This window comes from Apis florea, unplaced genomic scaffold (genome assembly GCF_048593485.1).
Source record: "Apis florea isolate Af1SG1 unplaced genomic scaffold, ASM4859348v1 contig_3587_pilon, whole genome shotgun sequence".
Taxonomy (NCBI): Eukaryota; Metazoa; Arthropoda; class Insecta; order Hymenoptera; family Apidae; genus Apis; species Apis florea.
In genome coordinates, this window is record NW_028256789.1 from 960,900 (window position 1) to 988,850 (window position 27,951).

Sequence of the window (27,951 nt, forward strand, 5' to 3'; positions counted from 1 at the left end):
CCTTTGCGCTCGCGGGAGGGTGACACGCGCGAGAGGAGAACCGAGAAGAGAGCTTCGAGACATTTCTGAACGAGTATTTTCTCCCCTTTTCGGGGGTCGGGGAACTATGGCTGCGGGACGATGTACAACTTCGAAAGATAAAGTAAGCTTCGAGAGAGGCTTCAATTTTACACGCGTATAGGGGGTTATTACAAGGGATGGTCGTTGAACGAATATTGTATTATTATTTCTCTTTTAATTGGCCTACTCCTAGAAAACCGTCGCAATATCCTTCAGCTCCAGAATTATTAGAAAGCGAAACGGAGATCGCGAGTTACCTTTTAATGATGATTTTAAAAGATGATTTTACTCTTTCTCTTCCTCCAAGTAGGGTGCTAATATCTAAAACTCTTCGAGAGAAGCGTCATCGCGATTCTTTGATGTTTCGTTCTGAATCCGTTCACAACTCGAACGAGCGATGGTCATCGGGGTTGTGCCGCCATTCGTGCCAAAATCCCGGTCTCTCACGGTCGCGTAACATCGGGTTCGAGTTTGGGAGACAGTTAATTTCACGCTGATTAGGAAAGCCAGCCAAGTGGGCGAGGAGAAGACGGGGGAGTTTTGAGCGGAACTGTACGCGAAACGGATACGTGTTCGTCCGTGAAATGACCATTAGGTCCAGCTGGCCGATAGATCCACGCAGAATTCCGGAACAGCAGGCTAGATAGACAGCAAGCTAAGCATGTAACATATGCGCGAAGCAAGTGCACACGCGGCCCCGTTCTGCATACGAATAGAAGGTTAAATTGGCCGCGGTATTCTCATACGGATGAAACTCCTGATATTTTCCTTCTCGCCGCCGTTAATCCAACGGTAAAATGGTAAAAGCAAAATGGAACTGGTCGGGGAACAGGGACGATTCGGTTCTCGAGCCTTGTGCACCTGTCTCGTAACGCGGTGTACCAACATGAATTACTACGTCAGCCCTGCAACAAGCATGTCGTGTTCATTCAAGAAATATGAAGGGTCTAGCACGGACACGCGAACACGCGGCTCGAGAAAATACGTTTAAACAGAAAAACCTAGCGGGAAACGAGCTAACCTTTTATTCCCTCCCTTTCTTGGGAATACTCGACGCGATAATCAAGAAACGTAGCTATTGTCCAGAGAATTATCGTTCGTGCTTAGTTTTGAAAAGTACCGTCTGTTTTTCGAAGATTGAAGAAAAAGGAAAAAAATAGCTTGATACGATTAACGATCCGGTGTGAGTGATCGATCGGGGAAGATGGAATTGTTGAACGAGAAAGCGAAAGATTTCCACCAACTAATACGGTTATTCCAAAAAATACTTATTCCAGCGTCGTTATCTTTAATTTTTAATTTCCTTATCATTTTGAATTTCGAATTCGATCATCGAGGTTTATCAAAGCGAGAATAATCAGGAACTTTTATGACACGGTTTACTTCGTAGTTCGTCAGACGACTCTGTTGGATCGATCGTTTCCCTTATCTTTCGATTTTCTTCGGATCCAAAATTATTTTTCCCCTCCTTTTGATTTTCACGGATATATCATTGCTTGTCTTCTCTCGATTTTAACGCTTTTCTTTTATTTCGATCCGTGGAAACAACAACGAGATTCGTAATGGCGGATATAAAAAGGTTGAGAGCAAGTTTAAATTCAACGACACCTTCGATACCGATTCCTTTCATCTGCTTAAAAGGCATAGTTACGATCTGGCTGCCTCTTTCGTTTCGAATTGACTTTGAGCCAGGCTGGTGTCACCGGGTCTGACATCTCTGTCTCTTGATCCTGTCGTGGCGCCACGTCGAATTGAGTCGTTGGCAAGCTTGCACCGAAGACTCCGAGGGTATAAAACGTGTTTAGAATTCAGAGAATTAAAAGTTAAATTACTGCGAAGTCGTAAACTGCCCCGTGATAATGCGATAGAAATGAAAAGATGAAAAATTTCTTATAAAACTTTTACTACGGTACTACACCTCTTTCAATGCTAGTAAGACATCTCTTTTAACATTATAACGCAGGATACAAAAATAATCTCGAGAATTTTATTTAAATTTTCCTTAAACTTTCTTCATTGTCAATTTTATACAAGTTACAATAATTCGAATAATCCAAAACTGTTCCCCCATTTAACTTTTTTCCCTTCCAGCTCATATTTATGCACCCAAATACTCGTCTTTTTTCCCAATATCAACAATATCAACGCAATTAACAAACTCTCAAAATTTCAATAAACCAAACTTTACTCACCAAACCCATAACGAAGCGACGAATAAGTCTTCGTTCGAATCCAATCCAGCGAAATTTCGAATTGGCTTCTCCTCCTCCTCCTCCTCCTCCCTAAAGTCAACTCGTTCGACATTCGGAAGAGCGGCTCTATTGGGAGGAACCTCCGTTAGACAAAAGATAATTCATTAACGCAGTAATCAAGTTCCTCGCGAACCGAACCAAGGCCAATCCTCGCCGAGCAATACCACGATACGTTATCACGATGGCCGAACCTTTCACCGTGAATTTGGCGAGGTCGAGATCGCGTCGAGGGATTAACACAGCGGCAAGTCGATCCTTGCAAGGATAAATGGAAACACGTTAGAAGACATTGGGGATACAAATGGAAAGGACGAGGAGCGGAAGAAGGAAGAGGACACGACGCCTGATGAACGAAGCGACGCGCAAACTTAAATGGCAGTTGAGAAATATAATTTCCTCACCTGTCAAACGTGTAAGCCGGAACTGTGCCAGGGGATCTGCACGTTTCATCCGCGTACAACGAGCGTTGCCAGCTTCGCGACACGCGCTTCTCCACTCCCGTTTCGTTACCCATTTCGTTTCCGTTCCTCCACCTCTTCCGGCTTTTCTCGTCCTTTCGAAAATATTCGAGAAGGGCTGACGAGGAAAAAAAAAAATAAGGATTATTCCTCGAGAATTATTTCGATAACGGGTAATTTATCGAATCAACGGATCCTTGGGAAAATAAGTTTATGAATTGAGTAGGATTGGAATCGTTGGACGACATTGGTTGTCCAACTGCGTGTGGAAATATTGCACGATAGATAATAATAATTCGTGTTGATAAATAATGGCGAGCACCATCTCTGTATCGTCCGAAAGATTCTCCTTTCTCCACCACGTTATTTTCCAATTTCTAAACAATGTCTAATGTAATAACAATCTCTTTCTATTCAAATTCCTCTTTTTTCCTTTGATACGATAACATAATCGTTACGATTCGCAAAATTACTTTTCAAACACATTACATAATTCCCAAGTTCGCAAGATATAACTTCGTTCCCAATCCCAAATAGAATTATGCAGTCCTTATTTTCCTTGCAACAAGTATCATTCCGCCTCGCAAGTTTACCAATTTCCTCGAGAGATTCGAGCACATAAGAAGAACAAGAAGAAGAAAAAGAAGAAGAAGGGGAAAAAAGGAAAACGCCTGTGAAATTACCTACCTAGGCGTAGGTTAGTCTTTTCGACTAAACCGGCGCACGAAGAACGAGGCGAGTACGAGCGTTGTTCGCGCGTTGATTCAAATTTAAATTGCATAATTAGATAGCCGTGGTTAGCGTCTCACCGTGGAGCTTAAAATCTGCTCGTTCCCCTACGTGCCGGGATTCGTTAACCGGCAGGTGGCAGGGACCGTCAGGGCGCAGGAGCTGACTAATTGTCGCGCCGCTCCTTCTCTCCGCGGAGTTATGAATGATACATGTGTGCCCCCTAATCACCGTATTCCTCCTTCTATTTATATTGAGACCTGGCCGACAATCGAGTAGAATTAACGCCCCCGGAAACGCGCCATTTTGAAAGGGTTCGTCAAACCGGTTAGGAACGGCGAGAATGAGATTTTTGCATACGTCGTAGCGGAAGGGTGGCGCGTGTTGAGAAAAATATAATATTTGCAAGAGTGGCGAATTATTCTGAAAATGTAGGCGCAGCTTTTGAATGCATGTTGCTTAAACGAATTTCGATCGAAAGGGCGAATTTTTTGCCTTGAAATTCGATCAAACATTCCTATTGAAAACTCGTGACTTGCGAGGATAGTTCCGATCGTGAGATCATTTACGAACCATCCAACTTTCCTCTTTAAAACTCTCTCTCTTTCGTTCATCTCGATGCGATTTTTCATTCCGATTTTTCAAGATATCATCGTTGTAAAGGAAAGGATGATTTTTTTTTTAGCCACTTATTCAGATCCCTTCACACGTTTCATCAAATAGAAGAGATTCTTGCGACAATGCGGCGAATAAATTGCACCAATGATACGAGATACGAATATATTGGAAGAAATCGGTGGTAAATTCTTAACGAACCGCGATATACGCTCCTCGCAAATTTACGAGGATTTATCCATTTATCCGGCGTACTTCAAGATTTTAAATTATTCCTCAAAGATGAATGCGTTCCCCTTTGAGCAGGCTTTACCATATCGCTGTGTTACGGAGCAACCTTACCGGTCTCCAATGCGCGAGAAGTTTCCGTCGCGGAACGAAGAAACTTGGCAAAATCCGCCGTATATCCGTTCCATATAGGCGGGGGTCCATATAAGAAGTGACAAATCAAAGTAATAACCCAATAAAGGCACGGCCGCGTATTACGCAAGAGGTGGAAGACTAAGTGGCTGTCGTTTGTATTCCAACAAACCTCGTCGAATCGATAATCTTGAGACGTGCCAGCCAGGGCCGAAGCTGGCACGCGAAGGGAACCCGCTCGATTCCTCCTCGCCGCCGATTTCATAAAGCTTCCTTGCCACGAGAGAGGAGGGAGAACATTTCTATTTATCGATCTTTATTTCCGGCTCGTCTGTTTAAAAAGGGGGGCAACCGAGCCGCCCGCGATTCCGTTATTTCGTCGAAATGCCGTTGCACTCGCTCGGCTTTACGATCGTCATCTCATTTTTACGACTCTACTCTCGCTATGAACTACGCGGCGATTCCGCTCGATATCTCGCGTCTGAATAAAAGGAGTGATAATCATTTTCCATTTATTCGATGCTTCGAGTACATCCGCGATCCTTTGTCGGTTGATTAAAGATTGGTGATCGGAGAGGTGGTGAACATAGGAGTGGAGGATATTTCGTTGTTTCGTGTTTATAGCAAGTGAACGAGCACGGGTTCAGGAAGCTTGTAGTAAATCTTGAGTAAAATCGGATTGGATTTTATCAGATGGGGAATATAAAAAAAGATTGTGAGGAGTATTACTTTCTTTTTTCGAAATTATAACATTGGAAAAAGTATAATATTCGATCACGAACGTTGTGAATTCATAATCCGTTGTATTCCGTTCTTATCCCTTGAATAAAGTTTACGTTTGACGGGATATTACTAATTGTATTTTTTAATTACACCTCCGTAGAGAAGTAAGAGAAAGAGAAATTACACTCGCGAAATAAAAAAGCGTTGAACGAGAAATTATGAAATTCGATTATCTTAAAATCATTTCCTTCGAAAACGCGATTGACTTATTATCCGATTACAAACGTGTCTCGTCTTATTAAATTCCGTTTGAAGAATTTCGTAATGTCCCGTCTGACCACGTTTATCTCACGCTACTTGTTATCCTCCGCGATTCGCTTTATTTCGTCTGTTTCAACGCGCCCGAATTACCGCGAAATCATTTTCTTCGAGAAGATTTATTACAAGGTCGAAAGGGTACAACGTTTCACGCGGCACATCGATAACATCGCGATTGCGCTTGTTCATCAAAATTCGATTTTTGTTGTACCCGGATCGAGAATCGATTAACCTTCGCCGATTACGATTATTCCAACAATGGCGAGCCCGGAATAAAACAACGGGATAGAATTAAAATAATTGTTAAATGGAGCGCGGTGAATTTCCACAAAACCCCCTTTCCCCCCCCCGCCCTCTTGTTTTCCTTTCGTCCGTTTCGAATTTATCGGCCGACGCCGATAAACTCGCGGAAACAGTGGTTCCAAAGGGCTGGCCGATAAAAGGGGAGGAAAAGGTGTGAGTTGAAACAGAAATAGAAGAAAGGTGTTTCTTCTGGGAAGAAACCTTCGTTCCGGGAGGTGAGTTCGCGAACTGAGAAAGAAACGAAACAAACGAACTGGTGGGGCGAGGAGAAGGGAGAAGAAAAGAGAGAGAGAGAGAGAGAGAGAGAGAGTAACGTGAGACGAGTTTCTAGATCCTGGCCACCTTTCGTAGCTCGTTCATTTGTTTTTTGCGTCTGTCACTCTCGCGAGGTAAATCGTAAATCCCCAATTCTCGCAAGGGAGAGGACCTTCCCTTGGAGAAAGGGAAAGAGAAAGGTTCGATGCACGGTACGTGGAAAAATCCATAGGTTTTCTTCGAGTTCCTCCGCTTTTTTGAGAAACGCACGATAAAAACTCCCTTTTCCTTCACCGACCAACCTATAATCGACGAATTAAATCGAATCGCGAGAAAAGATGAGATTCAAGACGAATCGTTATACGGACGAAAGGTTAATAATCCGTTTCCACGAATGGAACGATGGCCCGTCCCGAATCGAGAAATCGACTTTCCGCCTTTTCCAACGGGATACAATCTCGTTTTCGCGGAATCGCGCACGATCGATACGATTAACCAACCGCCGTTGGTCACGCGCACCTATAATTGTGGCGTAATTAGGGATTAATATGAACCGATCGGTACCATTAAAACGTATATATCCACGCGCAGTCCTCTAACGAATTATCGTTCGGCGGTTATTGAAATGGAATCGGTTCGAAAATATAATATAATATACACACGCGTATACATCTATACACTCGCCGATTATAATAATAATTCGCGAAAGTTACCGTTATTATTTATTAGAAGAAGCATCATCGATATAATTGCCACATCGTTACATACGTGCACGCGCAGCGGCACAGCTGGTTTCGAAAGCGGCCGATAATTCGGTTAGATTTATACACGCCGCTCCTTTATCGACGGGTCTCTAATTATACTAATAATCGATCCGGACTAAATGAATATTGTTCCCCTATCAGATTTCCAAAGTGATATCCCGTGTTCCGTCCCGGGTATCTATCTACCCCGCGGAGCAGGCCGAGTAACGCTCGAAACAACGGCCGTGAAATTGCTTACGATGGGATTTCTCCGCAGTTCCGGTGATCACGTTTCCCCGACGGTCTCCCAAACCGGGGGAGAGATCGATCGGGGGGACGATCGATGCGTATCGCGGTATAATTCTTCGAAATGTCAGTTAACCCTTCCCCGGAACGGCTAGGCATCGAGGCGAACCATTGAATAATTCGTTGCAAAGTGCTTCGCGCCACGATCGATCGATCGAAAGAGGGAATCGTTCGAAACGCGGTTCTATACATGTTTCTATATATACATATTTGTTCGCTCGTGTGGCACACGGAGGATAAAAGGCATGCCTCGAGTCAAGTGACCACGTCTGGAATTTACTTGAAACCACACGGGGGGCCACGTTCGCGTTTCTGTATTGTTTCTTTGTGCGGGATGGCCTCTTAACGCGTTTACCGTTTTTCGTCGGGAAAAAGAGCGCGCTTTTCTCTCTCTCTCTCTCTCTCTCTGCACTCTGAGAGAAACACGTAGTAGGACGTGGTAGGGTCTGCTTGTGGCGGCGATTGAGAGAAAGAATTGCATTGAAGAGGCGGCTCGCGAGACGTTTAAAGGTCTCACCGCTTTGAACGGGTCGGTCAACCCTGCCGAGGGTTTGGCCCTCGATCCGTGTAAATGTGCGCGAATGTGGATCTTTTCGAACGGTTCCATTGATGGGGGTTGGTGAAAGGGTGGTGGATTGTAAATGGATTGGAAATGGCTCGTAATGTAGTCTCACCGAGTTCCTTTCTATCGATAGGGGGGAGGGGTGAATTCTTGGATCGGAGAAAAGGACGACGTGGGGATTAATTTTTCGAATTCGAGTTGTGAACGGATGCGAGTGAACGAATTATCTTTGCGAATAAGAATCGAATTTTTGGGAAAAGCGATACAACTTTGAAACCACGCGTTTTAATAACACGTTTTTCTTAAATTTATTTCCGTTTGCAGAGTCGCATTCTTCGACCGATTTCCTATTCCGCCGAGAAGATCGTCGAATACTATCTGCATATAAATAGTATCTTCTATTCGAGGTATGCTTTTCAGCATGGATCCTTTGGAGATCCACAAATGGTTGGTATTTTCTTATATAGGGCTTTATGATCTTTGTAAGGTCCGAAGATGTGCGAAGGAATGTCGTGGCCGACGAGAGAACTCGAGAATAGCAATTGAAACGGGCCAAATTCGTGGTATGAAATGAACCAAAGACGAGACGAGACAACTCGGTATTTTTCGGCTAAAGAATTTCGGGTCTCGATTATTTATTTATTCAAACGATTGAATAAACGCGCGATCATAGGAGCGATGTTACGCGAAATACAAAAATAAGTTTCTTTTTAAAAGGGCAGCGCGATATATCATTGGCCACGATTACACATCTTGCCATAAACCATCGACGTTCGACCAAGGAACGCTTTTACTACTACGACCATTTCCGTCTGAAAAATAACGACGCCGGGTGTAAAAAAAAAAAAAAAAAAAAAAAGAAAAAGAAGAAATCCTTATAGCACGTTTCATTCGCGTGCATTCATGCGTATACAAGAGTTAGTTTTACGATTCGGAACAATATAATATTCGGATATGTGAAAGTCAATCGTGCAGATTTAACGAAACGAATCTTAGAAACGAACAATCTATAAGCTGTGTGCCAACAATAAGTTGGATAGATGCTCGCTTCCAGGATTTACTGGTTTAATAACTTTTCAATGCGAAAAAATGCTACGAGTGCATTTTCTCTGCCCGCGAAATAAATCTTTTTAATCTTCTTTCTAAATCTTGAAAATACTTGTTACTAAATTTTCGAATTTTCAAACTCCAATTTCGCCTGTTTTATCACGCGCCGCATTTCTCCTCCATGAAATGTTGTAACTCGAGACAAGAAGCATAAAACGAACGACAAGAATTTAAAGATAATCGGTTTCGACGAGATTACGAGAAGTAAAGAAAAAAAAAAAAAAAAAAAATTATTGCCAGCTCGTCCACGAACGAGCAGCGAGATAAAGATAGTTTGAATAATATTATTTATTTTATTCGATCGTTGGCCACGAACGTATCTGATTCTGAAGGAATATACATATTTACACGTATATACAGATTGGACTCGATTCGAATTTATCTTCCGTTCTCCGTGTGTTCGAGAGAAAATTTTGGCTGTTCGAGATCGATGCATCTAAAAATGTAAACCTAGACGACTGATTTCCCCTTCGCCCTAGTAGTATCTACGAACCGTCGATTTAATACTCGGGAAGCATCTTAGGTGTCACGTAGGCCAGATGCTGACCTCGTAAAGGCGATACCTATAAACTGTATACGAAGACGTCACGTGGACGAGGCCAGGCAACCAACCTCGTAAAAATCCATGGCGTATCGTTTCGGTCACAATTCAAATTAGAAAAGTATATACGTGCCATCCCGTACATAAGTTAATCTCGAGTTATAGAGGGGTGGCCTATCATCAATTTCTTTTACTGCTTAAATGTTGACAGGGAAGTATCGTGAAACGAGTCGTAAGGCATGTTAGGAGCCAGTAGGGGCGATGTATTTTTGATCGAAATATGGTTTGGTTTTGTACGCAGAATGTCGCGAAATTTGACGATCCAATAAATCGACGGATAGAGAGCTTTGCGGATTATCGTTCGCTTCGAAGAATTAATATTTCCCGTTTTTCTCGTCGAGCTAAAACTTAAAATTCGTTATCTTTTCACTTTCAGAATAGAATTTCAAATTTAACCGCGTTCAAAAGATTGAATTATTGAAAGAAAGAAAAAAGATTTTGACACACTCCGTCCTCCGAGAGTCCAAATTATTTCCTTTTTTGAAATTTTAATTTTCATCATTCGTTTAATCGTATTTAATTATACGCTTAGTGAGAGATCATCTTTCTCGTTTTTTCATCAAACGATCGATTCGTCGTTCCTCTATCGTATCGGACAGCGAGTACTCCCCGAAACGGTCTTTAAATTACGACACTTTCTATAGGTTTAATCGTTGTATGGAAGTGATTGAACTTGTTAGAATAAACGCGCTACATCCCGTCCCCATACCCACAAAACAATCCCGTTAATGATGTCCGTTATATCATTTCCGTATCGTCAAAGCGTGACATCTCCCGTTTCGTTCAATCGCGAATAGCAAAATTCCAGCATCACAAATTGCTATCCGGCCGAACGTCGTTGCCGACCTCTATTTTGACCATTTTACGCTTTTGTCTTCGGCATGAACAGACGCGTGCGAAATACGCGTGCAATAAATGGCTACTATAGTCGCGAGTTACAGATTTTTTTTTTTTTTTTTTTTTTTGCCTAACAAACGATTAACAAAGATGAAACAAAAAGCTCGATCTCGTGCGCACAAAATATCAAACGTTCCTTTCGCGTGTAACGCTATAAAAAATATTATCGAGAATATCAAATACCAATAAAAAAGGAAATATTAAAATGTCAAGGGGAAAAGTATAAAAATATAATAACCGAAATAGCGGTATTCGATATTCGATGATACATCTTTTCCATCTATTGTGCATTAACTTGATGAAAACTTAATGATTTTGTACGGCGATTAATTTAATTAGTTCGAGCCGATATAATAACAAAGTCATACACCATCTCTGAAACACTCGGCCGTATTAACTTGTGCCGTCTAATAAAGTTAGAAACAAAACGGGGAGCATTTGAAACAGCGGGGCCAGCGGCGTTGCGACGTACGTCATAACAAAGGTCGAACGTTTTAATTAAATCTCAGTTTCGGTAATTACGATCCGATTTCACGCTGGCTAGACGGATTAGAACGGCACACGGTTAATGTTGAAATCACTAATTTCATAGCGTGAGCAGAGTTAATTTATCTGGAGCGCGAGGTGGTAGGAACTTGATGCCGCGTATATTATAAACAAGCCGCAACGGCGTGAAACGTGTTTCTCTGAATGCACGATCAACGATACGGCCGGCACCGTGTGCCTGTTAATTTATTAGCAGCCACGATTTATTACGAAGCCGAGGAACCGTTCTTTTCGCTGATCTATCTTCCCGTTTCGTTCCCGCGACGACGAATGCTTTTTGTCAATGCGAATTGCGCCGCCGATTTTTAACATCGTCTCGACCATTTTTCAACGACGATCCTTCCGTCGTTGAAATATTTTTTTGTTATCACGATGCGATAACAATCGAAAACGAAACGGCGACAATGCGATGGGACACCAACTTTTTGATCGAGAGGAAACAAATTGTAACACAATTCGTTTCGATGAAATTCAACGTCTGTCAAATTATTCGAACGAATCTCTTATTTGTTAGAAAATTAATTGAATAACAGAGAGATAGAGGCGATTCCTCGGGACAGTGATAAAATTCACACGAGTTTTTGAACACGAAAGAAAGAAAGAAAGAAGATCGTCGATCTCGAGAATAAGCCGAATAAAAAAAGATGGAAGAATACCGTCTATTATATAACCTTCCTAAATGACATAACCGAACGACATGTTTGGTCAATCCTCGTTTATCAGTTACATCGTAAAATCTGAAACACGAGCCGGCATAGCCGATCGGGATCGTAAACCGGCTACCTAGTCAAAATATAACGTCAACCCGACCCTAACGTTATCCACCCTTGCGAAGCTTCTCTATAGGTTGTTCTATGATAGCATAAAGGGTGTTTGCGAAAATAGAAGCCGGCCAAGTCCGGAGCGGCAAACTTATAAGTCTGGTACGCAACGAGTGGATCACTTATCGCGCACGAAAAGATCTCACGAAGGAGAACTAACAACAACACCAACTGTCGAGGAATCGTATGAAGAATTGAATGGCTCGTATAAGAACGTTTTCCAAACATCGATTGAAGATTGATGTTTTAAAATTTCGTCGTAATCGATTCCTGTCTATTTTTTTTTTTTTCACCTCTTATCACGTCCCTTTTTTGTTTTCAAAAAAAACGTGTATATTGTAGGGATTATTTTGACAGGGATCCACCGCGCGCGAGAGGAAAATACAGCAAAAAAAAAAAAAAAAAAAGAAAAAAAAGCTCTGACTCTAAAATAAAATAATTCGCGCACTCATTGAACAATCATGCCAAATGACATCATGCATTCAACAAGATTCTCAAAATCGCTTTTCAATCATATATCTATGCTAAATTGTCCTCGATTCGAGGTTTATTCAATAAATCGACCATAAACGAAATATTTCATCTCGTTTCAGTTTTATTTTTTTTTTTTTTTTTTTTTTTTTTAATCAATCGTTTGCCGGTGTCGTTGCCGGATTATTTGTCGGAAATAATTAAAGAACGGGGGCGTATATCTGCTACCAGAATCGCGATTAACCCCCGCGCCTCGATACGCGTTAACGTATTTCTAGGCTCATCGTGGCTCGCTTATCTTCCGTTATTATTTTATGAACGAAAAATACACGATTCTGCGGACGCACGTGCACCGGTATATTTTTGATCGCCTGGTCACGGGAAAAAAAGGGGGAACGAAATATATCGCGAGGGAACGAGCCGAGGGGATGAAAATGTGAATACATAGTCCGCATTAAAATATACAGTCAATCCCAAAAAGTGTTCGCGCAGTTATTTTATATATTTCATACTTATAGAAATTTTTATTTCGACTGAAAAAAATCAAGCAAAAAATCCTTCTATCTTTTTCTTTGCTAAATTTTGTTAATTTTAAATTCACGATTAAATGTTTCTCTCCGATGAATACCATGCGAATGATCGAACTATGTCTAATCTCCTCGAAGTATCCAGTATCCAGCTAACGAAAAAACGCTTTATCCTATAATATCTATTCTACACGCGCGAATTTTCGTACACGACAAAATCATTATTGACCTTTGCTTCTGAGTTGAACTGGCGCTGAAGACTGGAAAGACTTTTGCGACAGACTGTTATATATATATATATATATATATATACATATACCATAGACAAATCGGTGAGGAGGGGGTGGTATCGGGTTACAAAGACCGCATAAATTTATTACTAATATCAATTTCCATGATACGAATTTACCTACGATCGATACTACGGGCCCGGTTACGCTTCCCCTCCCACTCCCTCCCACCGCCAACTTTCGCGAAACAAATAGGATTTATTCCGCTTGTCGCTATTGGTGGATACATACACCATCCATTATATCGAGAGGGTATTTATCGCGGCGCGTCCAGTATCCTCTCTCGCCAAGATAAAAGCCCCCGAAGCGGGGTTACGAGTTGGACGTTGGTTGCGCCCGTTCAGTCCAAAGCAGATATCAAACGTAACTTCCGCCCTCGCGCGGATCGTGTATCGCTCCCCCCTTCCGCCCTCCAACACCCCCGATAAGATTTGCATTTTGCCTTCCCCTCTCGCCCAGCATTCCATCGGATGATTGGCCGCCGGTTGTCAACAACATCGAGGATGGATATTGAAAGGATGTAGGACTGTAGGGTTGTCTCGCGTCCGGATGGATCGTTGTTCCTGTGACTTGACAAACCGGAACGTTTTCAACGCGTCAACGTTTCTAAAGGTTAGGGAACAAAGGGGAATCACAGTGTGACAGAGTGCGCCGATGATCCTCGGAACGCCAACGTTTATACTCTTTCCCGACCGCGTATAAATATTTTCCCGTTGAATTTTAATTTCCCCCCCCCCCTCCCCTCTTTTTTTCCTTTTTTTCGAACGAATTCCATCCAGAATTCTGCGTGCTGGAAATATGTGTATATCGATGGGTATCGCTCGATCCGTGGAATCTTGCTTATGCGAATATTTTCCTTGTGGACTGTTTTGAACGCGATTGATGAAAAAGCGATTTCGGGGGGATACGAATTATTCTGGACGATCTTCGATCGGAAATAATATTATTTTCACGATTCTCACGACGAAGAATATTATTTTCCTTCTTTGAAAGCGCTTATTCTAGAGATTCGACTGCGTGCACGCACGCGTGTCGAAATCCGTAAAAAGAGTCTTCCAAAAGAGTCGAGAATCCGGTCGATCTTTGGTTTTTCATCGAAGAATCGAAAGCGTTATTTATAGCAAAGTGTCTCGGAACAGGAAATAAGTAAGTTTCGAGCGTTGTTGCGACCGATTGTCGTCCGATCGTCGAGCAATCGTCGGGGAAGGGATGAAAAAACTTTCTATGACTTGGCGCGGACAGTGACGGGGGTTCAGGTAGGGACACTATCGTAGGAAAGTATTGTCGTTCCACGTTTCTACGCTCTATCCACGTCTAAAAAGGTCCTCTTTTTTATTCGACCTAGGGTGGAAAAAAAAGAAGAAAACGTTGGCGTTGACGTAGCCGACAAGTACCAGGACCTCGATCCACCGAAAGATACCTCGATCCAAATGGATTTTCATTTCGTCAACGCGAAACGATCCAAGCAATGATATATCGATTAATTATTCACTCGGTGAAACTGGTGTTTATTTTCAAATAATTGAGATTATTTTTACGAAACGTTTAATTGAGCGGATTTTTAACTTCCGTAAAAATCTATTTTTCAAGAATTTTTTTTTTCATTTATCGCTTCATTGTCTATTCTACTATTCGTCTATTCTCTTTTCGCATTGGATCTCTGACTATTCTGCTTTGCGCTTAGTTTTGAATTTTCTATCGGCGTCTGAATATTTCCCGCGGCGATACAAAATTTAAATATTCCTGCCAATTTTTACCGTCTATTGTTTTTTTTTTTTTTTTGTTTCGCAGATTTCATAGTGATTTTAATTAACCGATCGAGAATCCATTCCAATCCTTCAATAATATATCTACTTTTTTTTAAGTCGGTTACATTTCGTGGTAAAAAATTATAAAATCATCGTCTAAATTTGCGTGCATTTCAAATTTCTTCAAAGAAATTTCCCAAGGACATCGTATCCTTAATAAAGTCTACATTGAATTTTTAATCTTAAATGTGAACGCATGATCGAATGTAACACGATACGACGACGGCAATAGATATAATAGAACGATCTTTTTGAAAAAGCTATTTATTGAAGAAATTCAATAAATCAAGATATTAATTCGATCGGTGAAGGCGAATAGCTATTGTCCCAAATTCGATCAACATTGACCAACATAACTATTGAACAAGCCGCGAATCTTGTAATCAATGTTTGAAATTAATTGTTTCAAGGCTCTCGAGTTTCCTAAATGGAATAAACTATTTCCGCCCATTCCACTAACTGTTGCCACAGCGCCACCATTGAATTCTACATGAATAAATCAATTGATTTTTTTTTTTAATTATTAATATTTGACGATTGAAGTAAAATTTTAATTTTAATTCGTTAAATACGTCTCGTTGCGCGACACAAAAAAATCTTTTTCCTAAAACAGTCCAATCTAGTCCCAAAATATTATTTACGAGTCGTCATCGCAACACAATTTGCAGTAATTCGAGTGTAATTTAGAAGAATGAGCGTAGACTCGAGACAAGGGTGAAAGAAGGAGAGCGTGAAAATTTTAATAGGACGAATACGATCGTAAAAGTAGGAGAGAAAGTCTCGCGTCTACGAATAAGATTATATAACATCGCGTGACAGTGGCGAGGGCGAGGTATTCCCTTTCCAGAGCATTATGCTCGACACGATCTCTCGGAAAGATATAATCAACGGGAGGAAGAAGTAAGACATTGCGATTTCTTGCGATGAACAACATTTTCCACTTTCATAATATATAATAGCGAGGAATCGGCCTCCATATTAAACAGGAAGGAATATTACCAACGCCGGAATCACTCTGATCACGGGATATACAATTTCTGAATTTTCCATTCCCTTCTTTCGACCGATCGTCGAAAGAAGCATCGTCGAAATTTCTCAAAACTCCGTTAAAAGTTAATCGCAAAAATGTAAATTAAACGGCAAAATCGGTATTTAGAGAGAAGAGCCGCCGCGATTACGATTGAATTGAAGACAATAATCCATCGTAGATGATCCGAGTAAATCCCACGGCATATCGGATCCGGCATAACGCGAGCAGGATTGTCCGTGCACGTAAAAGCGGTATAACGCATGGGAACGCGAATAGAGAGAGATACGGTGTAGAGATGGGAGGGGTTTGCTCGATTGTATTTACGATAGTCCGTTTTACGACAGTTCTTTTATGCCTTAACAGAGCATAAAGAAGGGAAGAAGCGTAGCAGACCCGTGTCTTAATATCTAACGAGTTTCCGTGGAAACAACGGAGGCAACGAGGAGAAAGAAAAAAAGTCGGAAGAAGAAAGGTCGGACAGTGATATGAGATCCAAAGGACGGACAGTGGAAAAAAAAAGGAAAGAACAGAGAGAAGATGAGAAGATACCGCGCTACGAGATCTTTCCTCTTTTCGCTCGTGATCATACTTGCTGTGTTTATCGCCGTTAACGAGAAGCTTATCGCTTCATCGGTTCCCTTCGACTTGTCCGTTTCGGTATGAAGAAAGAGAGAGAGAGAGAGAGAAATATCCTCATCGAGGAAAGGAAGCAATTTGCAAAAAGATTACGTGATATCGTCATCTCTTCGTTCCTGCATAAAAGAAAAAATATAATAACCGCACATCCCCATTAACGCCTCTTACTTCTCCTTCATGGAAAAATAGAGCCGATAGCTCCTCGCAGGGCTGGATCAGCCGGATAAATCATTCGATTTCACGAAGGAAGGAGCGCGTGTGTACGCGTGTAAGCATATGCCGTGGGGAGGATTTATCCAGGGTGGGGACGCAGCCTTACGGCGGCTCTCATATTCTGCACGCGTGACGCGCGACATCGCCCTCGATGGTGTACGTGAGCGCGAGAAACCTTGGTGATTTCTATTCATCGATCCAGCACGCTTCGCTTATATGAAAGTAACGGCGGTTTTATGGCGCCGCGGCTCGATTCCGCCTTGCCTCCTCCTAATATTCCCTTTTTTTTTTTTTATTCCTCCGCCTGCCAACCCCTCCTCGACTCGACTCGAGACGACCACGAAAACATCGCGCTCCGCCGTGTTGCGTGGGTTCGGTCATTCAGGTGAGGGAGGGTCGATGGATGGGCGAAGATAGATCGAATAAACCGCAAGCCTCGAGAATACGACGACGACGACGACGAGGAGGTACTCGTAACGCGACGAGCTTCCTCTGATACACTCGCGTGAATTATGACCGGCACACGGCGCGCCAACTTTATCGGTTATTTAACGTTCCGGTGATTTGTCGTCGTTGGATCGATGCGAGCCTCCGCCTCGAGATTACGACCAACTTGCTGGAATTTCGGATTAAGCCGTGAAATACCTGCGCCTGCCCCGAACGTCTTCCTTGATCGACCTCTGGGAGAGGTGTCGGGAATGCTGGCTCTTTGGCGGATTCAACGCCATGTTCTAATTTTTCTTTCCTGATTTTTCTCGGGGAATCGTTACAGGGCATTGTGATGATTCCGAGTGATGGTGATATTGATTGGTTGGAATTTCGAATTAAGCTGCGAAACACCAGTCGAATCTTTCGAGAAGATCCTTTGGAGAATGATTGGGAGATGATATATTTATGACTCTTTGATGAGCTTCCTTTGATTTCTCGAGAACGTTGCGGACCGTTGTGATGAATGAAAAAAAATGGCGTCGAAAGAAGAAGAAATGATTCAACGAACGAATGATATTATCGATCATGCTATAACGATAGAAGATGAAAGAGAATTGTCAACTCTCGACGGTAAGGCTATTATTCTGGCAGGCAGATGCTTTTAAACGTCTATATGTACAGCGTGAGCTAGTACAAAGGATATAGTTGTGCAAGGGGGTAGGTTGGCGAGGATTTTCGAGAGATTAGATTTACTGTACATCCCTCTGGTGGCCAATGCATTATGGAAGCAACGCTACACGTAATTAATTGCACGATAAAATATTAATTCTTAAGTATCGAAGCGATCGGATGCAAATATTTTGGTGTGGAATTATTTCTCTACGTGATACGCTTCGTAATTGATCGAAATTGATCGCCTTGACAATCGTAATATACTTCGCGGACGATCTTTTATCCATCCCTTTTTTTTTTTTTTTCGAAATTGTAAATACTTTTTACGCGATTGCGAATAATTTTGAGAAAACGAGCACGAGAACGAGATTCGAAACGAGATATGTAATAACGAGATATAAAACGTACATTAACCCATCCCAAATTTTACGGATTACAGAAGAAGAAATGGTTTTCGGTTTCTCTGTAAATAAGGAAGAGTAATGGAAACCGCGTCTTACCTAACAGAGGCTGTTTCCACTTGATGCTGAATTCAACTGTTTGTCGTTATTGCGAAAAAGTAGGAAGACAAATCTGGAAAGAGACAATGGGCTAAGTCTCATTCCACGCGGGATTTATCCCCATCGTTCCTGTTTTTATTCCATCCAACGTTGCTAAGCTGAAAAAAAATGGAAATTCTTTTTCGGTCCCTTGCGCCTCTCTCGCGGTAATAAGATTACAGAGATCGTTCTTAAAACGTAACGTTGGTAAATTAAGCCGCGCCATTCTCGAAAGAATACCGTAGAACGGAAACGATTCAACGGAATAACACCAAGCGCAATAATAACGTTAAGAACGACTTTTCTAGTCGGGCTTAAACTCGGTCGCGCGAGAAATTACAATTGTAAATAATTTAAGAGATCAAGCCGTTCTCACGCTCCGTAGCATCTCGTGTAAATGGAAAAATATCAGAAATTGCGTGTCTTCGAGGAAGTCTTCGCGTGCCGAAATAAGAAACGTCCGTCCAACCTTCCAACTAGCACGATCCCTTCGTAAATATCGATTGAACCGAGGAAACTTTACTTCAAGGAAAATTGCCGCGAGATTCAATCCATCCTATCTTTAAACGTACCAAAAATCCTCTTCCCCGTCCCCACATTAATTATTTACCTTAATAATTTCAGAAGAAAACAAACTTTCATTCATCCACGAATACGATTAACCTGCCAATTTTTCCCAACTACCCTCCACCATCGACAATCGCTTATATTAACCCTCGATGTCGATTAACCAACGAGGCAAGGAAAATCGTCGCGTCGAGAACAGGGCCCCAAACAGAATCTCGCGTGGGGGGGATGAGAGTTGAGCTGCGCGAGACAGAGTTGCTCGAAGGGTGGAAAGATGGGGGTGTCGTGGCTGGCACGCATCGTTGAACGGCCGGGCACAAAGAGGGAGCGAGGGGGGTGGTTTTGGGCGAGGCGGTTGTGCCGGTCGAAAGGGTTTCCACGGGGTAAGGGAGAGTGCGTCGGTCTGGAGAGAGCGGCTCTCCCTCATCCCCGGTTGACGCGCGCGAGGGTGGACGGAGAGGTTCTCATTGCGCTTACAAAGAGCGCAGCCCGGCGGCAAAATCCTGTCAACGAGGTGCGTTTCGCGGTGCGTTAAAAAATTCTGCGGCGGGGAACAATATTGAACGAGTTGTTTCTCGTATCGTCGCTTCATCATCCCCCAATTCTCACACTCTCTCTCTCTCTCTATTTACTTATTCGTCACAGTTTGTTTGCGACGATAGGCGGTGGAGTTTCGATATGCAGGATTTTTCGAGAGAGGAGTTGGAATGTTTCGCTCACGTTGACGAAAAGGTTTCGCGCTTGAAACGGGGTCGACTAAGGATAGACCGGTTGACCGGTCTCGCGTGCCGACCTCGATGGCCGAGTGGATGAGGAACGGTGATTGAATGAACACGGTTTGCCGTGTTTGAATCCTTAATCATATGTCGATCGCGTTTCATTTCACGGACGCTATTCGATTACGCGTAACAGGTTTAGCCGGGTAATTGGAGTGTCGTGAATCGAAACTATTTCCGCGGGATCCGTTTCAAATATAATTATCCAATCTTCATTTACCCCTGCTCCGATATTTGAAGAAAGGGAACGGTTTATATATATATGTATGTGTATAAATTTGCCTCTTCACATTTTTTTCTTTTTCTTCGAAACGTAGAATAACATAAAATATTCTTCGACTCGTTAATAATAATAAATCATTCAGGCTCGAGAGAAGAAAATATATTATTCCCTTTTTTTCCTTTTCCCCTCTTTTTTCCCCCTTTTTCGAGAAGTAGATGTAGATTAAAATGGAAAATAATCGACGCATTGGATCGAAATAATCGAAATGCCTAGTCGATCCGCGTCGAATACCGCGTTGGTGGTCCACGACAGGAACGGGCGTATGATCAAATTGAAATGCGATTACAGTTCATTAGCCGAAATGTTCGGTCGATCGAGAGATCCAATTACCAGCCGCGAGCATCGAGGACGTGGTGGAGAAGGGTGGACGGTGTACGATGAACCCGGTATTCCCCGGACGATGGAGAAGAAGAAACGGGGAAAAAGCGAGGAACGAGAGCGGGTAGCAGATTGGCTTGACAGGAGCAGACAGGAAGCGCATACGCTGCTGGTGATCCAGGTAATTCAACGATACGGTTACTGGTCGACAGAGTTTCGAGAGAGAATCAACGAGCGAGCGAAAGAGAGAGAGAGAGAGAGAGAGAGAGAGTTAGCCAGGCTTGGAACCGAAGGATGGATCATCCTCGAAGCAAACAAGCTTCGACCATCTTTGTGTCCGCGTGGGAGAAAAGAAGCACGGTGTGTCCACGGTATTAGCCAGAACGAACTAATATTATGAGAAGTTTATCCTCTCGTATCTCGTGTCTAACGATATCAATTTTTCGCGACGATTGATAGGATAGATTTCTTCTCGAATCAATTTTGTTCCGATTGATCGATGCGAGGATCGAATCCTTTTCACAACAGATAAAGGAGATATCTTTCCCTCTAAAAAAAAAAAAAAAAAAAAGAAAGGAAAAAAAAGAAAATTAAAATTCCTTCGCAAAACTTTCTTCCAAAACTCGATCGCTCGCAAAACGATACCTTCTAATTTTATTTGCCACCTGCGATAGTTTTTCCTTTCATCGGTACGGAATTTCGATTGAAAAAAAATCAAAGCTCGATATCCCTCTTATTGATTTTTGATAAACCCGCGTTAAAACTCACTCTCGTTTTCGAATAACGGATCACCAGACTTTCCCCCGATGACAAATTCATCGAGATGAAAAAAAAAAAAAAACGATAAAACGCAAAAGTTCCCGATCGATCCACGCTCTCGATCGACCATTTATCGACGATGAAGAAGCCCGTTTGCGCGAAATCGCAAACACCCGGGCGAAAGTTGAACTTGGACCGGCTTATTATTAGGCTTGAAACTTGAAAATCGGAAAGTTGGTGGCGACGGTAGGCACGACGGTTGGTACGGCTCACCGGTCGCGAGACGACGACAACGTCGTCGATGGTTGAACGTTGTGTAAAGTTGGTTGATTTATGCGCAACAGAGTTGGCCCACGAGGAGGCAACACGAAGGATTCCGACGTAAGTTTAAACGCTTCTGTCGCGGGGCTCTCTCTCTCTCTCTCTCTCTTTCCCCTCTTCGAGTTAAACGAATAGTTGGCGGTGAAGTTTCGAGGCGTGTGTTCGCGTGTGCACCTGGAACCGTGAAAGCGGGGATTTCGAATCTTGATTAATGCGACGGTGAGAAATCTGAACGTTTCCAGGCCGGATCGGCCCGTTGGCAGAAAAATCGTATTCGTAACTTTATAGTCGGGATTTTTGGACGGTTTCACCCCCGAATATCGGGGATCTGCGATGGGATCTGTCGTTGAATAATCGAGGACGATTGCACGCCCCGCATTTCTCTTCTCGCCGCGTATCAACATGGCTTGGGGAAAAAGACGAGTCGTGGGGAAATAGGAAATCGTGGAAATTGTTAGCGAAAAAAACGTTTCATTAACTCCCCCGAATCCGTTATTTCCTTGAAAATTCGTATCGATCCCTCGTGTGATTACGTTGAAACGACAATACTTTTTATTTTTTGTTGAAGGTAGAATTTCAATATCCAACCGAGGGGGTCTGTAAAGTTCAATTTTTAAAATTACTTATTTGTGACGTATCGTAATTGAAATTCACTTGGAAAATTAGATTCCGTTATGAGATTGCTCGACTTTTCCGCGATGCTAATATTTTACGAAAGCTTGATTTTTATATTACAAACCGAAACTGTAAACGTTTCGTAAAATTATCCAGTCGGATATTACGATTTTGAAAAAAATTGACGAGAATAATACGAAATTTATCAAAATATTGCTTGAGAATAATTCGTGGATTAAAAATATTAGAAAAAAAAAAAAATATTAAAAGTTTCCACGATATACAATAACAATCGTACGTACCTTTTACCGCGTTAAATAGAATTCTCAAATTAAATTACAGCATTTTCTCCTTTAAAAACGACGACTCTTTCACTCGCGGATCCCATTTTTCTGACATCTCACTTTCAACTTTGAATGGGAACACGCGGGAAATGTAATGTTCGGTATTCAACGATTGTGCATCGGTCTCTCTAAACTTTCGAGTCACTCCTCTCATTCGCGACTTACACGAACCACAACCTCCACTTGTTTGCGCAAACATTCTGTCGCGCGTTTCACTTACAATAAACACGCGTTTTCAAATACTTCTCACCGCCTGTGTATCGCTTCGCGCAGATCCGCGTAAATCGGGGAAAGAGCATTCGCTCTTCACGTTGCGCAAGTTTCAGAGGGAAGTTGGCCATGGTTTATTGACATCAAAGAACATTTATTTGCCTCCACGGATAATCAATGGAAGGGAGAGGGAGGGCGGGATGGTAAATGGACGCGTACCACCATCGTCGTGGCACGATTTTCACGAGAACGCATTCATCCCCCGGGATGAAAGAATTCGCAGTTAACAGCTGCCGTTTAAAAAAAAAAAAAATTGATCCGCGCATTAAACTCGGGATTAATGTCGAATTTCCAAACGGTGGTAATTGGTTGACACTAAATTTGGGCGCGGCGTTTAAATTTTAAAACGGCCGTACGATGATGCCTGGAACACGCGGAGTCGCTCCCGTTCGCAAACACGGGATGCCCAGGATTACATCCCCCTCTCTCCGTAGGTGACCGCCACGTGTACGCGTATAAAATATTTCTTTTTATTTGCCAACGTCGAGCTAGTCGAGCCGGGTCCACTCTTTTATTTATTACCGGGCCGACGTCAAATATTTCGTTATTTACGCCCGTTCTAATTCCCCCTCCCCCCTCCCTCCCGTTAATACGTTACGTTCCTGTGTACCTGGAAAATCGACGACGCCATTAAATCTTAATCACCCCGCCAAATCGAGTCGAATCCTCTGCCCCTCCCTTCCGAACCAACGCGCTTTTCCCCCTTTTCCTCATTGATTTATTTCGAGAAACGAGAGGGCGAGGCTCGTTCTGTTGTTCTCGAGAACATATTTCCATTCGCTTACGAATTACAATTACAATTACGGGAGAATTAGACGCACGAGAGAGCGGAGAAGGGTAGATAGACTCGTCAAAATTGAAGGGAAACAGGGACGCGCTACCTCTTCCGACGAGAATTTCCAACTTTGAAGGGTCGGAGGAAGGGGGGGACGAAAACGGGAGGAGGAGGATGATCGGGGGATGAAGAGGGATTGAATCGCTACGTAGGCGGAAATGAATATTTTACCATTAACTTTGCTCGATCCCATTGTAGTAATTGCGAACACTTCCGACCAGCGGGTGCCAAACCGCAGGGCGTTACAATCAATTACGATGGCGTCATGCCGCAGTCCATATATTATGCAGCGCATCGAATGCCCCCTCAAATGATACCTACGTGTTTGCACGCCCGTGCTTTATACGCCCGTCGCCCGTCCACGTCTCTGAGGTTTCGCTGTGTGACGGGTAGAATCCCCTGTTGGAGGGGGGGGGGGGGTGCCCGCTCGCCGATGCGTGCCGGAAACCCCGTTGAGCGCCACGTGTGCGTTCAGGATTCGCCGGTGCGTGCACCTCGACAAATTGGCAGCGTTAAATTTAACGTCATTCATTTCGTCGAAACGACGATCCAATGCCTCCCCGTGAAATGTTTTACACGTGCGCGAAACCATATCCGGCCTACATGTCGTGGCCATCCTATATAGTCACGGTTAACACGTGACCAATGCCGTTGATCAATCTATCCGCGTCTTTGTTCCGCGGGGATGGACAAATTATGCGGCCGATTATGGTGTATTGAACGAATACTCGTTCGTTCAACGGAGATTTAGATCGACGTTGGAGAAACATCGAAATCGTCCAAGCGTTTCCCTCTTCTTTTAGAGGAGAGATGGCAAGATTTTTCGAGATTCGTTCTCCGAAAGAAGAAATTCGAATGAGGATAATTGTGAATCTTCCGAATGGGACGAGACGGTTATTATATTTCAGCCGCTACGACTATATTTGTCGTTTCTTCGAATTTTCAAATATAATCCAAGAATAATTGCGGAACGATTCATAAATAATTCACGAAGCGGCAGAAAAAGCCGTTTCTTTTTCTTCCTCCTTTATTTTTGTTAAACAAATCCTTTGTCTTGGCTTTTCGAGAAAACGCCATTTTCGAGGAAAGATTCGCGTTAGCGTCGCTGAGTAAGCAGGGACCATTCCGCCTCTTCCGGTCGGATACTCGTCTTCCGGGCTGCGCCCGAAAAAATCATATCTTTGTGATTTACTGCCCGACCGACTTTCGTCGCGCGTAGAAATTGGCCGAGAGGAAAAAACTATACCGTGCTCCTCGGAATATCTAATGCACTTTTCGCCCAATTCAACCACCATGGACCGTGACTTTTCTCGGGTTTACGCGAGCAACTTGCTTCCTATGAATATCACGCGAGCATCGGCCACGCTTTTCGCACGTCGCACCTTTCTTCCCTGCCAAGTCAAAACTCGCGCGGATCAAGCGGCGGGGTTAATCTCGTATAATTCTCCCATTAATACGTATTTGCCGGGGAAAGGCACTTAAACCGGCCGAGAAAAATGCAAAGGCCGCTTAATCTCGGGTGTGGACAGTTATAAAGACGAATTTTCTCGCAGCGAAAATAACGTCGATCATATTTCAAAGTCGGGGAGGATCGCATTACGGGGTAGAGTGACGACGGGTCCGAAGGGTAAACTCTCAAAGTTACGATCTTTGAATAAATTAATCCACTCTCGCCGTGGATCTAAAATCATGATTTTGCTATACAAATTACAAATATACAAGTGTTATTTTATTCTATGTTTATAAAGTAAATTTTTCTAAATTTGTACCTACCTTAAATCGCGGAAATCATCCTCACGTGAATTTTAATTCGTGCTATCAGTATTCAAACAATATTGAAAAATGTTTCGAAACATAGCACGTTACATCCACATATAGTGAATATTCAATGCGAAGGGTTATATTAAAATCTGTAAAATCTTATGCAGAATCATATCTGAAATTTGAATTTGTTTCTAATCGACTTGCTGCCAAATTTCACACTTTTTCTCCACGTAACGTAATCTTCCAATCTCAACCTCGTTACATACAATCGAGCTGTATTTTTCTGAAATTGGAAAGAACAGAGTGAAAAAAAAAAAAAAAGAAAAAGCGATATTTCGAGATAAGATCTTACTGAATCTCGAATAAAACGTAATCCTGTGTTTCCGATTCATCGCGGAACACTGGGTAATTAATTTTTAAGAGGCGGCTCCAACATGGCGGCTCAACGTCTTGACTGACAAAGCGTCGACCTACTCCACTGAAATTTAATACGCGTTTATGCGGTCACGCCGCATTGCAATTAACGACGGCGAGCAAATATTTTCCCGTTCGAAGCTATTAATGTTTACACAGAACAGTGCATTTGTAAGTGCAAACAGAAATTCCGGTATAGAGAAACGAACGATAGACGTAAATTCATTCGGGTACCAAACGTTTCGATTCGCAGCTCCTCCTCGTCTTTAATTTCATTCCCGCCAGCTCCATACCAGATTTCCACGCGCGAACGAGCAAACGATCGAGTATGTCTGCCATATGCCGGCACACACTGGATGAAAAGCATTATTCCCCTCGTTGTTCTAACGAGGTGAGAGGCCGCTCTTTTCGCGATAAAACGGACGCGTTTCCTCAAAGTTTCGTCGCAAGTGGCGCGGATAACGGTATCCCACGAATTCTCTCTTCCCTTGAAAAATAAAGTTTGGAATGGAATCGAATGGTATTTCGTTCCGATTTAACTTCTCGATTATTGATTCTAGTTCGCTTGGTTGTTGGTAATAAACGTTGGCACGCTTTCGATTAATTGTTCAGTTTATGAAAGCATTGCTTTGAGGAAAAACACGTTTGTGTTTGGGAAACGTGGAGATTGAGAATATATGAAAATTTTCGATGATTTTTCAAGCGGTTGAAGAACTTTTCTGATTCTTTTTTTCGATATTTTAAAAGCGAAGAAATTCCCAACGGTAAAAAAAAAAAAAGTCAGAGAAAAATAGTTTATTACTCGGCAACTTTACCAACTCTTGGAAAATTTTCTTGGAAAAAATGGAAGATCTATCGAAAGATTTTTCGATCGGTGCAAATATTTCCATAAAAATAATTATTCTTCGTATAGATCTGGCGCACAGATACGGATGCACGACGGGGGTAAAAAGAATGCGCAGTCTTAAGAGTAATGCGCGTCGTCTGGTTGATAAAAAATAATGCAACGTCTTCCACAGGCCTGTAACGGGAAATTGATTATAGTCGAGACATGGAGACGTCGATCGAAAGATGGCTGTGACGACAAACTGTACCGTAGACGCGTCAAATTTTCAGGGTTATTAATCAACGGGTAGTCGACGGTGGGGAAAGAAGAAAAAGAAAGAATCCTTTCGATGGTGAAACGTGGTGGAAACGATCGACTGTTTTCACTTCCATAATGCTCGAAATTATGCGATAAACAACCACAATTGATCAACCATCGACAGCTAATGGAAAGATTTAACGAACTGTCAATCGGTTTGACTGACCGCGACGATGAATTGTTTAAACGCGTTTCAACTGATCTCGATCAAGTGATACGCTCAATCGCTGCTTATTAATTATGATTCGACCGGAATTCATGTTTTTGGTCCATGCCAGAAATCCCTCGAGGTAATGGTGTAATAGATAATCATATTAAACGATATATATATATACATATATATGATATATACATGCATAGATGAATTAATGGTTCTTCACAATGATTACATCCCCTCTAATACGCGTCGATGAATTAGGATCATTAGAAATTGGATAATAACTAATATCTCGTTAAAATTTGTCGGAATCGAAAAATTTGATTAATCGTTAAACTACGAATATTTATGGATTTGTAGAGACATAACTTTTTAAAAATATTCCGAATAAAGAAAAAAACGACGACTCGTTATAACATTCATTAAGATGAATGTCGTTATTTCCATTTTCATTTCTTTAGTTTAATTTCATAGTTTCATTTCTCGGTCGTTATAAATCGTTATAAATATTTACGTCATTACAATTCCAATCCATAACTGAGGAGATAATTTACATCAAATTGAAACGTATTTGTATGTACTCGATATTTTTACAGAAAGAAATAAAACTTTCGAGGAAATTTACTTACCCCCTCCCCGCCATTCCACATATTGTATTTCCATTATTCAACTTTCTCAATTATACCGTATTAATTATATCTATATTACAACTGTATTACGTTCTAAATCCAATACGATCCCAAATATTATATAACTCTGCGTTATTAGAAATTACGAATTTACATGCAAATGTCCATGATAAAACCACACCATGCATGCAAAATAATCTCGTTCCAACGTCAGCAACGTAATACCCATACCATATACCCTCCATGCATCCCCTATTTCAATACCCCAAATATATCGAAGGATCCCTGACACGTGATACCGGTCGGAAAGAAGAAGGAGAAATATTTTGTTCGTCTTATTATACCTCGACTCTTTCAACGAAACCAACCCCCTTTTCGGTGTTTCCTCGTCCCTGAATGTGACGCACTGGTCCTCTTGCACACACACATACGTTAGATATCGAAGGAAGATCGAGTCGCGTGCGTTCGTCGAGGAAAATCGTAA

At 42.3% G+C, this 27,951-nt stretch overlaps 1 long non-coding RNA gene across 1 annotated transcript in view; it reads right to left on the minus strand.

Annotated features, from left to right (window-relative positions):
- Positions 1-2,713: 2,713 nt before the first annotated feature.
- Positions 2,714-27,951, minus strand: part of LOC147656564 (uncharacterized) — a 37,076-nt gene continuing 11,838 nt past the window's right edge. Inside the window, exon 4 of the long non-coding RNA XR_015294174.1 lies at positions 2,714-2,888. This is a non-coding gene — a long non-coding RNA (uncharacterized LOC147656564). The remainder of the gene's footprint in view (positions 2,889-27,951) is intronic.